Consider the following 12486-nt stretch of genomic DNA (forward strand, 5'->3'; position numbering starts at 1 on the left):
CAGTTACACATCCATTCCAGACTCCTCCCCAAGGAGACAATAAGATATCTCAATAGAGCAGCATTTCTCTGACAGTCCCAGGAGTTGACCTGTCTGCTGAGACTGTCAAAAAGACAAGCCAGACACATGCAGACGGCTCTACTGTGGAGGGGGCAGCATGGCCCAGGCCTGATTTCACACAGTTTACTGAACCAGCAAAGATGTGAGACAGTGATTTCAAAGGAAGGAAGATTTATGTCCTTTTCTACCTGTACATAATTACAATTACAGAATCACAGAATTGTCAGGGTTGGAAGGGACCTCAAAGATTGTCTAGTCCCAACCCCTCTGCCATGGGTGGGGACAGCTTCCACTACATCAGGTTGCCCGGAGCCACATCCAGCCTGGCCTTAAAAATATCCAGGGATGGGGCTTCCAACACCTCTCTAGACTACCTGGTCCAGTGTCTCACCACCCTTTTGGTGAAGAACTTCTTTCTAATGTCTAATTTAAATCTACCCTCCTCTAGCCATCCATTCCCCCCAGTCCTATCACTACTTGTCACCCTAAAAAGTCCCTCACCAGCTTTCTTGTAGGTCCCTTTTGGATACTGGAAGGCCACAATAAGGTCTCTTCAGAGCCTTCTCTTCTCCAAAGTGAACAACCCCAACTCTCTCATCCTGTCCTCATGGGAGAGGTGCTCCAGCCCTCTGATCATCCTCATGGCCCTTCTGAAATAAAACTGGCTATTTCAACCTGCAATAGAAATGTGAACTTATGGTGCCTTTCAAACACTCCCGGGAGCTCACCAGAATTCCCACTACCATGGTGCTCTCGATGTGACTGGCATTCCAGAGAAGCCCAACAAGTGAGAAACTTACCATTTAAGGTGTGTGTACACAGCACAGTAAAAGATCAGTCTCTGGAGCAGCTGTAGGGCTGTCGTTTTCTCACCCACTTTGTCTACATGAAGACATCTCAGCAAGCTGATTCAGCTCGAGTCGATGGCTTAATGCCTATCACCACACTCAGGCTGCAGGCTTGCAGTGCAAAGATTGCAGGTATAATATTGAAGTGGCCTTAAGGCTGTCCTTAACAGGCTGCGTAACACAGCTCTTAAGAATCTGGCACTCCCAGCAGACCACATCAAAGGCAAACAAGGTCATGGCGTAAGATTTCTGGATTTACACTGACAGTGCTGATGCTTACTATTTACCACTCTCCAGATAATTTCCTTAGCATGTGGAAATTGTGCCAAACCCAGTACAGACTCTACAAAGCTTCCTTTTGAAGAAACTCTACTCAAAATAGAGGATACAGCACATGTGGTTACATATATCTAGAACCTAAGTGAGAACTGAGGATAGAGCACATGTGATTATGCAGTGTAACATCTAAAACATAAGTGAGAGCAAGGATAGCCTAGAGTCAGAGTATTTGCTACTGAAAATCTTGCAAATGGTTTTGTGGAGAAGAAGTATTCACAGGCACTTGAAAGGTGAAATATATATATATATATACATACTATCAAATTACTTTTATTCAGGTCTTAGCAGATGTTTCATTCAGCATGGAACAACCTTCTATCAGAGCATCTAACTCTTCAACTTTAGTCAATGAAATTAGAGGACAATATTCTATGTCTCAAAAGAAATGTGCATATAAAACAATATAAAAACATATAAAACAGTGGCAAGTAACATTTCCACTCAGTGCTCCATTTTCCTTAATTTTTAATGACTATTCACTTCTTCAGAATAAGCTTTCTACTGTAACGAAAATTACAATCACTAAATTTACCACATCTGGTATGGCTCTTATAAGACTGCATCACACAAAAACATACACCTCAGTAGCCTTTACAAAAGCAAACTTTGTAATAAATGCATTGACTTTCTTGAATACTGGCCCATAGTGAATACAGGACGATAATAGCCTAAGAATGAAAATAATGCTGATTATTTGGAGTGTGTTACAATATTCAGTGATGAGGAGAATATTTTATTTTATTCAGCCTAATTTGAATGCTTTTCTTCTGCCTCTTCCATGACCAGTACAGCACAGAGTGCATCTCCATTCACAAATGGTACCAAATGTTTAGTCCTCATCAACACCAGGAATCACAGAATTGTTTTGGTTGGAAAAGATCCCTAAGATTAACAAGTCCAATCATCAACCTAACACCACTATGGCCATTAAACAATGTCCTGAAGTGCCATGTCCACAAGTTTCTTGACAAAAACTGCTTTGAATTTATTTACTACTATGATGAAACGTTAATAACAACAGATGTGGTTCCTTGAGGTTCTGCACATGTGGATGCAAACCTCGTCCAATGCCTCAAATACACTGCCACTTCGTGTGAAAGCTTGTCAACACAGCTGCTGTTTTGCCTAGCAGTGAACAAGGTATGCCCACAGCTCAAAGTCTGAGCCTCAACCTCTAGAAATAGTTATGTCATCATCAACTGGATTATACTAATGTACACAAATTGAGATGCCGAACATGCAGAACACATTGCTAGTTATCTGTGAAAATCAGTCCCCTCATTTTTAGTACTTTATGCATATGCCTGAGACTGAGTATCTGCTAAGTACTGAGTAGCAAAAGGTAAAAAGTATGTGATCTTAGATATGTAGGTTTAAATCTGCTCTGAAGTTTTTCCTTAGAGGCAACAAAAAGGCATCTTTTGCAGTTCACAATTTTCTGCCACTAAAAATGATCGTGAATAATAACTCAAAGTATCTGTGCGGAATAGAAATGCTTCTTATTTTAATAAATATTCATCATTATGGCACAAATGTACCATACAAATGGTACAAAAAAGTTCAGTAAGCCACCAGTCCATTTGCTCTTAACCCTTTATTACAAGATATTTATCATGTGCTTCAGTTTTGCTGCTCTGAATCCAAGTGTTGCTAAAATGTAGACATCTTTGTTAAAATCTGGACTCGACTGGAGTTAATGAGAGTTTTGCTTCAGTGCAGTGGACCCACAATTTAGCAGGTGCAGGTAAATGTCACAAAAACATGCAACTGAGAGCACTTGGGGTTTGTATTTTTTTATTTTATACTACCAAAGGATAAACAAAATATTCTAAGTGGATCTAAAAATTAACAAAAGTAGGGAATTTTCTGTTCCCTTTTAATTATTTAATCTGCTCTTTCCAAAGAACAGGTGTCTCATCTTCATTTACAAGAAAAACATGTTGGTTAAATGGAGATCATTATTTCTTGAGAATTATTAACCAACCTTTAATATATAAACTACATCAAGGCATTGTTTTCTGATTTTATTTGCACTTAATATATCAGTCTACATTGAATTATTTCTGCTTATCAGTCATCTGGATTTTTACTAGAAATTAGACATAGGAAAAGTGCATATACAATTATTTTCTTTGCCCAGAAGTATTAAAACCTTTGTATCTGAATTTAAGCTGTGAAATGAAAGCACTTAAGAGATCTTGTTTTCTTCTGTGTTCACTACCTACCATATGACTGGAGTTCTTGGGAAATAGCCATGCTAGCTAATTTGAAAATTACATGGTGAGTGTGTAGGTCTCTAATTGACATAGATAGGGAAACAAAGCTTTGGCATCAACATTTGAAAACACTGGCAGAATTTCCTCTGGCATTCAATTGTTTTGTTATCATTGTGTAGTCTGTACATGTAATTCTACTGGTCTGCTGAAGCATGAGGAACCAGGCAGTGCCAGTAACTGTGTAGGAACACCAGCACACTGCTTGTCTTGGGGTCCTGTCCTACATAGCACACCCATTACAATCTCCATAAGAGCAGTAAGTGGGTCTGAAGGATGAAATGATTTGTGCAACAGTCTTCTCCTCAGGATGCAAATAGGAAACTCAGATGCAAGCTCACACAAAAAGATCAGCTAAAGCCCCTCATAATGACCTGGAAAGAGCATTCACAAAGAGATTTTATTTGGCTCACAGATGAAGTCTTATTTCCAAAGGGAAAGAGAAACAAGCAATTTAAGTTTTAATTATAACATTATCTTCATGTCCTTTACCTTCTGCCTTTAAAAATTAAAAAGGCAACACATTATTTAGGGACACTGTGTGCAGCTCATCTATTCAATTAATTTAAAATAAAATGTATCTGAAGGGCAATATTACAATAAGAAGAAAATCCAAGAAAGGTTGAACAATGGCACTCTTGGCAAGCCAAAAACTGTTCTTTAACAGCAAGAACATCTAGTGTTAATTTGACTGTGTGTTACCCACAAAAGGAGAAGCCCAGATCTGCTCCAGGTGTGATGTGCAAGTCACACAACAGAATTTGTCTCCGTATTTTAGTCATATGTTAGTTTCAAATAATAAATACTTAAATTATGGTTCCAAATTTATCCTACTGATTATTCCAGGGAATTACACTGATTCTGATCAGGAAATTAAGCAATTCACCTTTTATTATTACATTTAGATCTTGCTCCACTTTCAGATTAACGTTGTTATTGATTTTGTTAGTTACTGGTCTTCCCTAAGTGAATGTGTCATTTTTTCATTGAACTGCTAACTTGCTCAATAGCTGCTACAAAAACCTAGAAATTATTCTATTAAAAGCTTAACACACCTGCTTGGGGATTTTTTATTTCTGTGCACCAAAAAAACGCTAGAAAAATTGCTGGGAGGACTGAATAAACTAGAGGATGAAAGATGAAAATTACACACTCAGCAGTGCTCATAATCTAATACAATTAAAATGGATCCAGAGGAAGTACCGCGATGTCATGAGGAAGCCTTGAACAAAAACATCCTTGCTTTTTTTCCTCTACTTCACTACCAGGACATGTAAAAGGGCTGATCCTCAATTAACAGGAATGAAATTTGATTTGGTGTTAATTGTACCTGTGGCAAAAGATCCATATTTTCAAACTTAAATATTTTGCTTTAGAAGACTATTATATACCTTTCTAAATGGGAGATCTTCAGTTTGTTCATTTTTATACTCTCTATGAAACATTTTCCTGATGTTGAATTTGTCAAACAGATTTTATTCTATTATTTTCACTTCCCATGTAACGGGAAGTAAATATAAAAAAAAACCCCAAACTTAATGCATCAAATTGGAACACAGACAGAAGTGTTCCAGGTTTTCCAAAGGAAGATTACTTTTTGTACAGCTAAACATTAACTTTATTTTAGTTGAATGTTGAAACTGAACTGACTGCGGAAAACCTACATATCAGTTCCATATACTCATCTGCAGTACATGAAGCAGGTTTTCACAGAATCACAGAATGTTAGAGGCTAGAAGGGATTTCAAAAGATCATTTAGTCCAACCCATCCTGCCAGAGCAGGATCACCTAGAACAGGTCACACAGGAACGCACCCAGGCAGCTTTGGAATGTTTCCAGAGAAGGAAGGTTAAAAAACCAAAAAATGTCCAGCGTTTTCCTATTGCCTCCTATCTCCCACCAAAACAGCCTACAGGAACAACAAAGAGGCTTCATCCATGACTGTAGGTCAGAATTCAAGAATCCTTTGTATTCTATACTGAAAGAATCACCCTACATTTTTTAAAAATAGACCTGTTGCAGAGGCATGGACATGCACCATGACCAAAACAGACTTTCATAACATATTGGACTTTTTTTTTTCCCTATATATAGAGGAAAAAAAGGGCAGCATAAGTTGTAAACTTGCATCTAGTTTTTTAGCCCCTCACATTTTTAGCCCCTCACATTTTCAGGAGCAGTATCTTTCAGCAAGGCTCCATTTAGTGGGACTATTCAACTTTTCAGGGCTAAGTCTACTCTGCATACCGAGGGATGTATTTACGATGCACAAATATACTTACACAATACATTCTGTACTTGGCCTTCTGGGAGTCCCATGCAATGTGATGCAATGACAGAGCTCATGACTGAATACTCAGTTTCTATCACTTTAATTAAGATGTCCATATAAATGCCTGTGCCCCACACAAACTCACATGTCCTATCTGCACAGAACACAAACTTTTCCTGCAGTGGTCCAGTTCTGGGCCCCTCAATTTAAGAAGGACATTGAGATACTTGAACATGTCCAGAGAAGGGCAACGAGGCTGGTGAGAGGCCTCGAACACAAGCCCTATGAGGAGAGGCTGAGGGAGCTGGGATTGTTTAGACTGGAGAAGAGGAGGCTCAGAGGTGACCTCATTGCTGTCTACAACTACCTGAAGGGAGGTTGTAGCCAGGAGGGGGTTGGTCTCTTCTCCCAGGCAATGAGCACCAGAACAAGAGGACACAGTCTCAAGCTGTACCAGGGGAAGTTTAGGCTCGAGGTGAGGAGAGTTGTTAGCCATTGGAATGTGCTGCCCAGGGAGGTGGTGGAGTCACCATCCCTGGAGGTGTTCAAGAGGGGACTGGACGTGGCACTTGGTGCCATGGTTTAGGTAGTCATGAGGTCTTAAGTGATACGTTGGACTTTGATGATCCTTGAGGTCTTTTCCAACCTTATTGATTCTGTGATTCTGTATTTTCCCTAAACACGAAACCCAACTTTACTGTTATTGTAACACTTATTTTCAGTTTAGACAAAAAAAAAAAAAAAGCATTGGATCGGCTTTAAAGGCACAGCCCTGCACTGACAACAGAAGCATTCCACTTTTTTCCCTCCAAGAAAAGAACCCACAAATGGAGTTTCCTAGGAAAAAACTACTTCCTAGTAAGAAAATAGCTACTATATTTGAAGACGGCTATCTTGTTCCATGCAGATGCCTAGACTGGGCAAAGAACCCTTGGCCTGATCCCAATGACTCTAAGAAATACTTTTCACATTTCTTACACAGCAGAAGGACAGAGAAAGAAAGCTTCCACGCTCCCTGGAGTGAAATATCAGCACTATGAGTCAGTGTTCAGTGATGAAGACATGCTTGGCATACTTGGGTTTGGGGAGATGAGAGGAAAAGAGAGAGGGGAAAAAGGAAAAAAGAAAGCAGATAGCTCTTGGCAAGAGATTACTTATTCCCTACAGCAAAGAAAGCAGTCAGGAAAAGACTGTATTTGAAACTCATCACTGACAGAGTTTGGCAAAGCTTGTCTCTGCCTCTTACTGTAGGATTTACTCACTGTTCTAGGAACTCACTGTTTACCACTAGGAAAAATGGAAGCATACACCAAATAATAAAAATATATTCACTATTTTCATTAAATAAGCAAAAATTACATGAGTATCTATGAAACAAAGTTATTTTTAGCAATGAAAAATCACACAAAATTTTATCATCCATGTTCCTGCACTCTTACAGCAAATTAAACACTCTTAGAATCGTAGAATCATAGAATCAACCAGGTTGGACAAGACCTCCAAGATCATCCAGTCCAACCTATCACTCAGCCCTATCCATTCAGTGCTAAAAATTGTCATTGTAATAACCTGCATTTCATTTTTTGTAACATGCTAGATTGTTTTAAGACAAAAAGCGTTTGAAGCCTTTCAGCACAAAGTTATTTCTAAGTATGGGGTTTCTAAGTACTAGTTCTAATTAGTATATGAGATTCTACTGCATATATTTTTGTTATTAAATAGATGGCTAGAGGTTAGGAGCCCACCCAGAGGTATACATGATGGGGGCAGGATAAAGAGTACTATGATCACAGAATTACAGAATCAAGGAATTAAAGACCTTCGAGATCATCAAGTCCAATCTATCACCCAACACCATCTAATCAACTAAACCACGGCACTAAGTGCCTCATCCAGTCTTATTTTAAACACCTCCAGGGACAGTGACTCCACCAGCTTCCTGGGCAGCACATTCCAATGGCAAATCACTCTTCCTGTGAAGAATTTCCTCAGCTGCTCCTCATGGGGTTTGTGCTCCAGACCTCTCAACAGCTTTGTTGCCCTTCTCTGGACACGTTTGAGCAACTCAACAGATTTGCTAGCAAATCTTACCATAGTTAAATGTTGAAGAGATAGGGCATCTAACTCTATACAACATACACTCTATACAACATACACTGTTATAAATTCAACAGCCTACAAATAATAACCAAATGCTAAATATTAGCTACAGTACATAGACCACATCAGGATTTCTGATATCCTTTTGAAGAGGTAATACAACAAAATTATTGCATCCTTGTAGAAGAGGTAATACTCATGCCCTTTAACTTAACATCCTTTTGGGAAGCTCTTATACTGCCTGACTAAAAAAAAGAGTAGCTATACACTTACCTATGCAATATATCCAATTAACATCAATCACATCATATATTAGTGTGAACAATGAATCACAAACCAAGAAAATAATACCAATCCCACAACTTCCTAGACAAGTTATTTATAAAAAATACATTTCACAAAACATACATGTGATGCAAATGATTCTTTTTCAAGTAGCAATTAAAAAATGTAATGCCTACTAAAATCATGATTTTCATGCAAGAGAAGCCAGGGTGGTATTAAGCACTGTTGAGACCAAGGAGACACTGAGATCACAGAATGTTAGGGGTTGGAAGGGACTTTCAGTGATCAAGTCCAATGAGCATGAGCTCACAGGGAGGGAGAAGAATGGCAGCCACAGTGGCCCAGGCATATTTGCCCAGGAAGGGCTCATCATTCATCCCAGATCTTCAAACTGCAGTCAGCTGGCACAGCATCAGTCACTTAATCTGAATCATGAATTCAGATGGATTTACTTGTTCACTACAGATGCTGGCCAAACTCATGCATAATTAATCAATATAATGATGTGTTCAAGAATGCCAAAAATAGGATGTTTGGTTTATTCCTTTTATAATTATATTGTTATTGTTTTTTAAAAAAATTGCTAGTGAATCATTTCAATGATATGTGAGTTTAGAGAAAATGTTAGAGTATTTAAAAGCTGAATATATGAGGGTAACTTCTGACCAAGTCATAGGAGAAAAACACTGAGGGCAAACCCCAGCACAGACAAGGGCAGTACTTTCTACGTCACTTAAACTGTCCTCACATCCAGATTGTTTTGCCTCTCACCCTGAGCAACTTCAGCTATAAAGCACTTGCCTAGCTTTGTTTTAGTTAGAAAAATTCCCTCTACAGCTCGGGTACAGAAACAGCTCTCTACATCATACTTTATTCTGCAATTGCTTGCAGTCTCACTCATGGAAGCGCACTGTGATGACTTCACAGCAGTAAAAATCCTGGTCTCCAGGAGGGTTAAAACACGTTGTATTTTTATTTGGACAGCAAACAAAACGACCACTATTTCTAATTTGGTTATTATCATATGCTTATTTACACCTTTGCATCCTCACATTGGTAATATACCGTAATAAACCCCAAAATTATATACACAATACTACATCTCAGATAGCCAGCTGAAGGAGTCATTCCTCACCAGGAAAGGGACACTAGAAAAGGGATTCTGCCTTGTATTTCATGGGAGAAATTGTTGCCAAGATTAGAAGAATGTATAGGAAAACATTTTTCTAGTTTTCCTTCTGCAGACACTCTTGTTGTAAGAAGATAATCTTTGCAATAGCCCTAGGCTTCATCAAGTAGAAAGTTAAAGCATTTACTGTCAGTCTAAACCTTGCATCACTCCTTTCCTTCCCTTTCCTTTCCTTCCCTTCCCTTTCCTTCCCTTCCCTTTCTTTTTTCTTTTCTTTTCTCTTTCCTCTTCTTTTCTTTTCTCTTTCCTCTTCTTTTCTTTTCTCTTTCCTTTTCTTTTCTTTTCTTTTCTTCTCTTTTCTTTTCTTTTCTTTTCTCTTTTCTTTTCTTTTCTTTTCTCTTCTTCTCTTTTCTTTTCTTTTCTTTTCTCTTTTCTTTTCTTTTCTTTTCTCTTTTCTTTTCTTTTCTTTTCTTTTCTTTTCTCTTTTCTTTTCTTTTCTTTTCTTTTCTTTTCTTTTCTTCTCTTTTCTTTTCTTTTCTCTTTTCTTTTCTTTTCTTTTCTCTTTTCTTTTCTTTTATTTTCTTTTCTTTTCTTTTCTTTTCTTTTCTTTTCTTTTCTTTTCATTTTCTTTTCTTTTCTTTTCTTTTCTTTTCTTTTCTTTTCTTTTCTTTTCTTTTCTTTTCTTTTTTCTTTTTTCTTTTCTTTTCTTTTTTCTTTTCTTTTCTTTTCTTTTCTTTTCTTTTTTCTTTTTTTTCTTTTCTTTCCTTTTCTTTTCCTGTTTTCACCAGGCTTTGTTTTACTTACATCAAAGTTTTTTCCACCTAAACTGAAGGCTGGAAGCTAAATGGGTAGCAACACTTTATTTCATGCAGTCATAGACCACAGATGCTGACATAGATGCCAAAAGAGACTGTTAAACTCACCTAGTCTGACCTCTTACACATCATCTTAATTAAACAAACTACCAAAAATCCAGAAATTCTTCTAAAAGGGCAGTAACAAGTAAGAAGAAACATATAGGAGTAAGAAGACATGTATTAAAAGTGGCTAAAGGAGCTGAGGTTGTTTAGTCTGGAGGAGTCCCAGGGGAGATCTTGTCTCTCTCTACAACTACTTGAAAGAAGGCTGGATTGAGGTGGGTGCAAGGTTGGACATTAGCAACAATTTCTTCCCCAAAAGGGTTGTCAAGGCCTGAAACAGGCTGCCCAGGGATGTGTGGAGTCATCATCCCTGGGAAGTGTTCAAAACTGTGTAGATGTGGTGCTTAGGGACATGGCTCATTTGCAGACTTGGCTTGAACTTGATGATCTTGGAGGTCTTCTCCAACCTTAACAATTCTACATGTGAAGTAGAGAGTAACTTAAAGGAGTATGTTTAACAGTAATGTTTCTAAATACTAGTAACTCATTAATACTATGAAGTATAAATAGATTTAATTATTTTAATTTTTTATTTCTATCTCAAGTTTATAGCTGGAAGGAAAATCTCAGTTGTGAGATATATCACATCTAATGAATCAATAGCTGTGTCATGTTATACAACCATAAAACAGAAGAACAAAAGTTTTACAGTGAAGGACATTCAGTGCACAAAATGCACTTCCAAATGTGCTTTATCTTGGTGAAAAGCATCTTCTACAGAAAGCAATAGATGAACTCTCCTATTTATATGCAGACTGGGAATGATCTGGGGACTATGCTGCAGAAGATAACTAGCATCACCTGAGATAGAACCAGAATGAACATTTATGATCCAGATCAAAAAATAAAAGATTGGTATTTACTTGCTTATATACATACCAGGGCAAAATCCCTGCATACATTTGTTTGTAAAGTTCACTAGTGAATTCCTTAAATAAATCTTTCCTCCTCACAAGAAACTACTAACACTGAGAAAGAATTTTCATTGCAGAAGACATAAGAGATTGTATCAGTTCACCAGCTGGTGATTCCTGTAACACAGAGAGACACAGATATTCAAAATATTTCCATAAAATGTAACACTTAAATGTTGCATTCACTCAGCATTAAGAGTTATTGCTATTCATGGAGGGTCCATGCAGGCAACGTCTGAGCGTTACAGCAAATAGAAGGCACTAAAGTAAAACGGCAGTTCACTTGTTTTCAAAGGCAAATACATACTTACAGGCAAACATTTCACAGTCTCTTCAAATCTAAAGGAGAGAAAATGAGCTGACAAAGCTTTCCTTCCTCACTCTGCTGTTTTTTAATAGATAGAAAAGATAGCTGGGCAGCTCCCCTAGACATTTGTCAGGAGAGATCCTGGAACAGATCCCAACAAACCTTCAGCAAAGATGAAGGTGTTGGAGTCTGCATTCAAAATCAAGGACTTAGTCATGAACACACTATAATTGGTGGCTTCACAAAGGCAGCATTTGTACATGGAGTATAAATAAATGGTTGAGGAGCAACATTCTCTCTTGAATCATCTAACAATTGCTTTGACAGAATTATGGTTGCAAACAACGGGAAGAGAACTACAGTGACTTCTGTGCTACTACAGCCAGAAAATGAAAATGTGCATTTCCTGCAGAAGCAACAACACATAAATGGTGGGACTTTTATCTCTGATTTTTTGGAATCCTGTAGCGACTTTAACCTCACTATTTTCTTACGTACAACACTTTGTAGTGCTACATGCGGTATCACCATTGTATTGCTGTCTTCTAAAACTATATACCAATCAGCTTTGTTAGTACCAACAGGACTGCCCTGCTGGAAAGCAGCTCCACAGAGAAAGACCTCGGAGTGCTGGTGGACAGCAAGTTCTCCATGGAACAACAATGTGCCCTTGTGGCCAAGAGAGCCAATGGGATCCTGAGATCCCATCAAGAAAGGTGTATCCAGCAGGTCGAGGGAAGTTCTTCTACCTCTCTACTCTGCCCTGCTGAGACCACACCTGGAATCCTGTGTCCAGTTTTGGGCTCCCCAGTTCAAGAGAGACAGAGACCTGCTGGAGAGAATCCAACAGAGAGCCGTGAGGATGATTAGGGGACTTGAGCATCTCCCCTATGAAGAGAGACTGAGATCACTGGGGCTATTTAGTCTGGAGAAGACTGAGAGGGGATCTGATCAATGTCTATAAATATGTGAGGGGTGGGTGTCAGGAGGAGGGGACCAGGCTCTTTTCGGTGGCACACAGTGATAGGACAAGGAACA

The 12486-nt window shown here is 38.4% G+C and overlaps 1 protein-coding gene across 4 annotated transcripts in view; it reads right to left on the reverse strand.

The window, feature by feature from the left end:
* DPP10 (dipeptidyl peptidase like 10) overlaps positions 1-12486 on the reverse strand; it is a 225999-nt gene that overhangs the window by 158341 nt on the left and 55172 nt on the right. The gene's annotated exons all lie outside the window — the stretch shown is intronic.

This window comes from Indicator indicator, chromosome 5, assembly GCF_027791375.1.
Source record: "Indicator indicator isolate 239-I01 chromosome 5, UM_Iind_1.1, whole genome shotgun sequence".
NCBI classification, from domain to species: Eukaryota; Metazoa; Chordata; class Aves; order Piciformes; family Indicatoridae; genus Indicator; species Indicator indicator.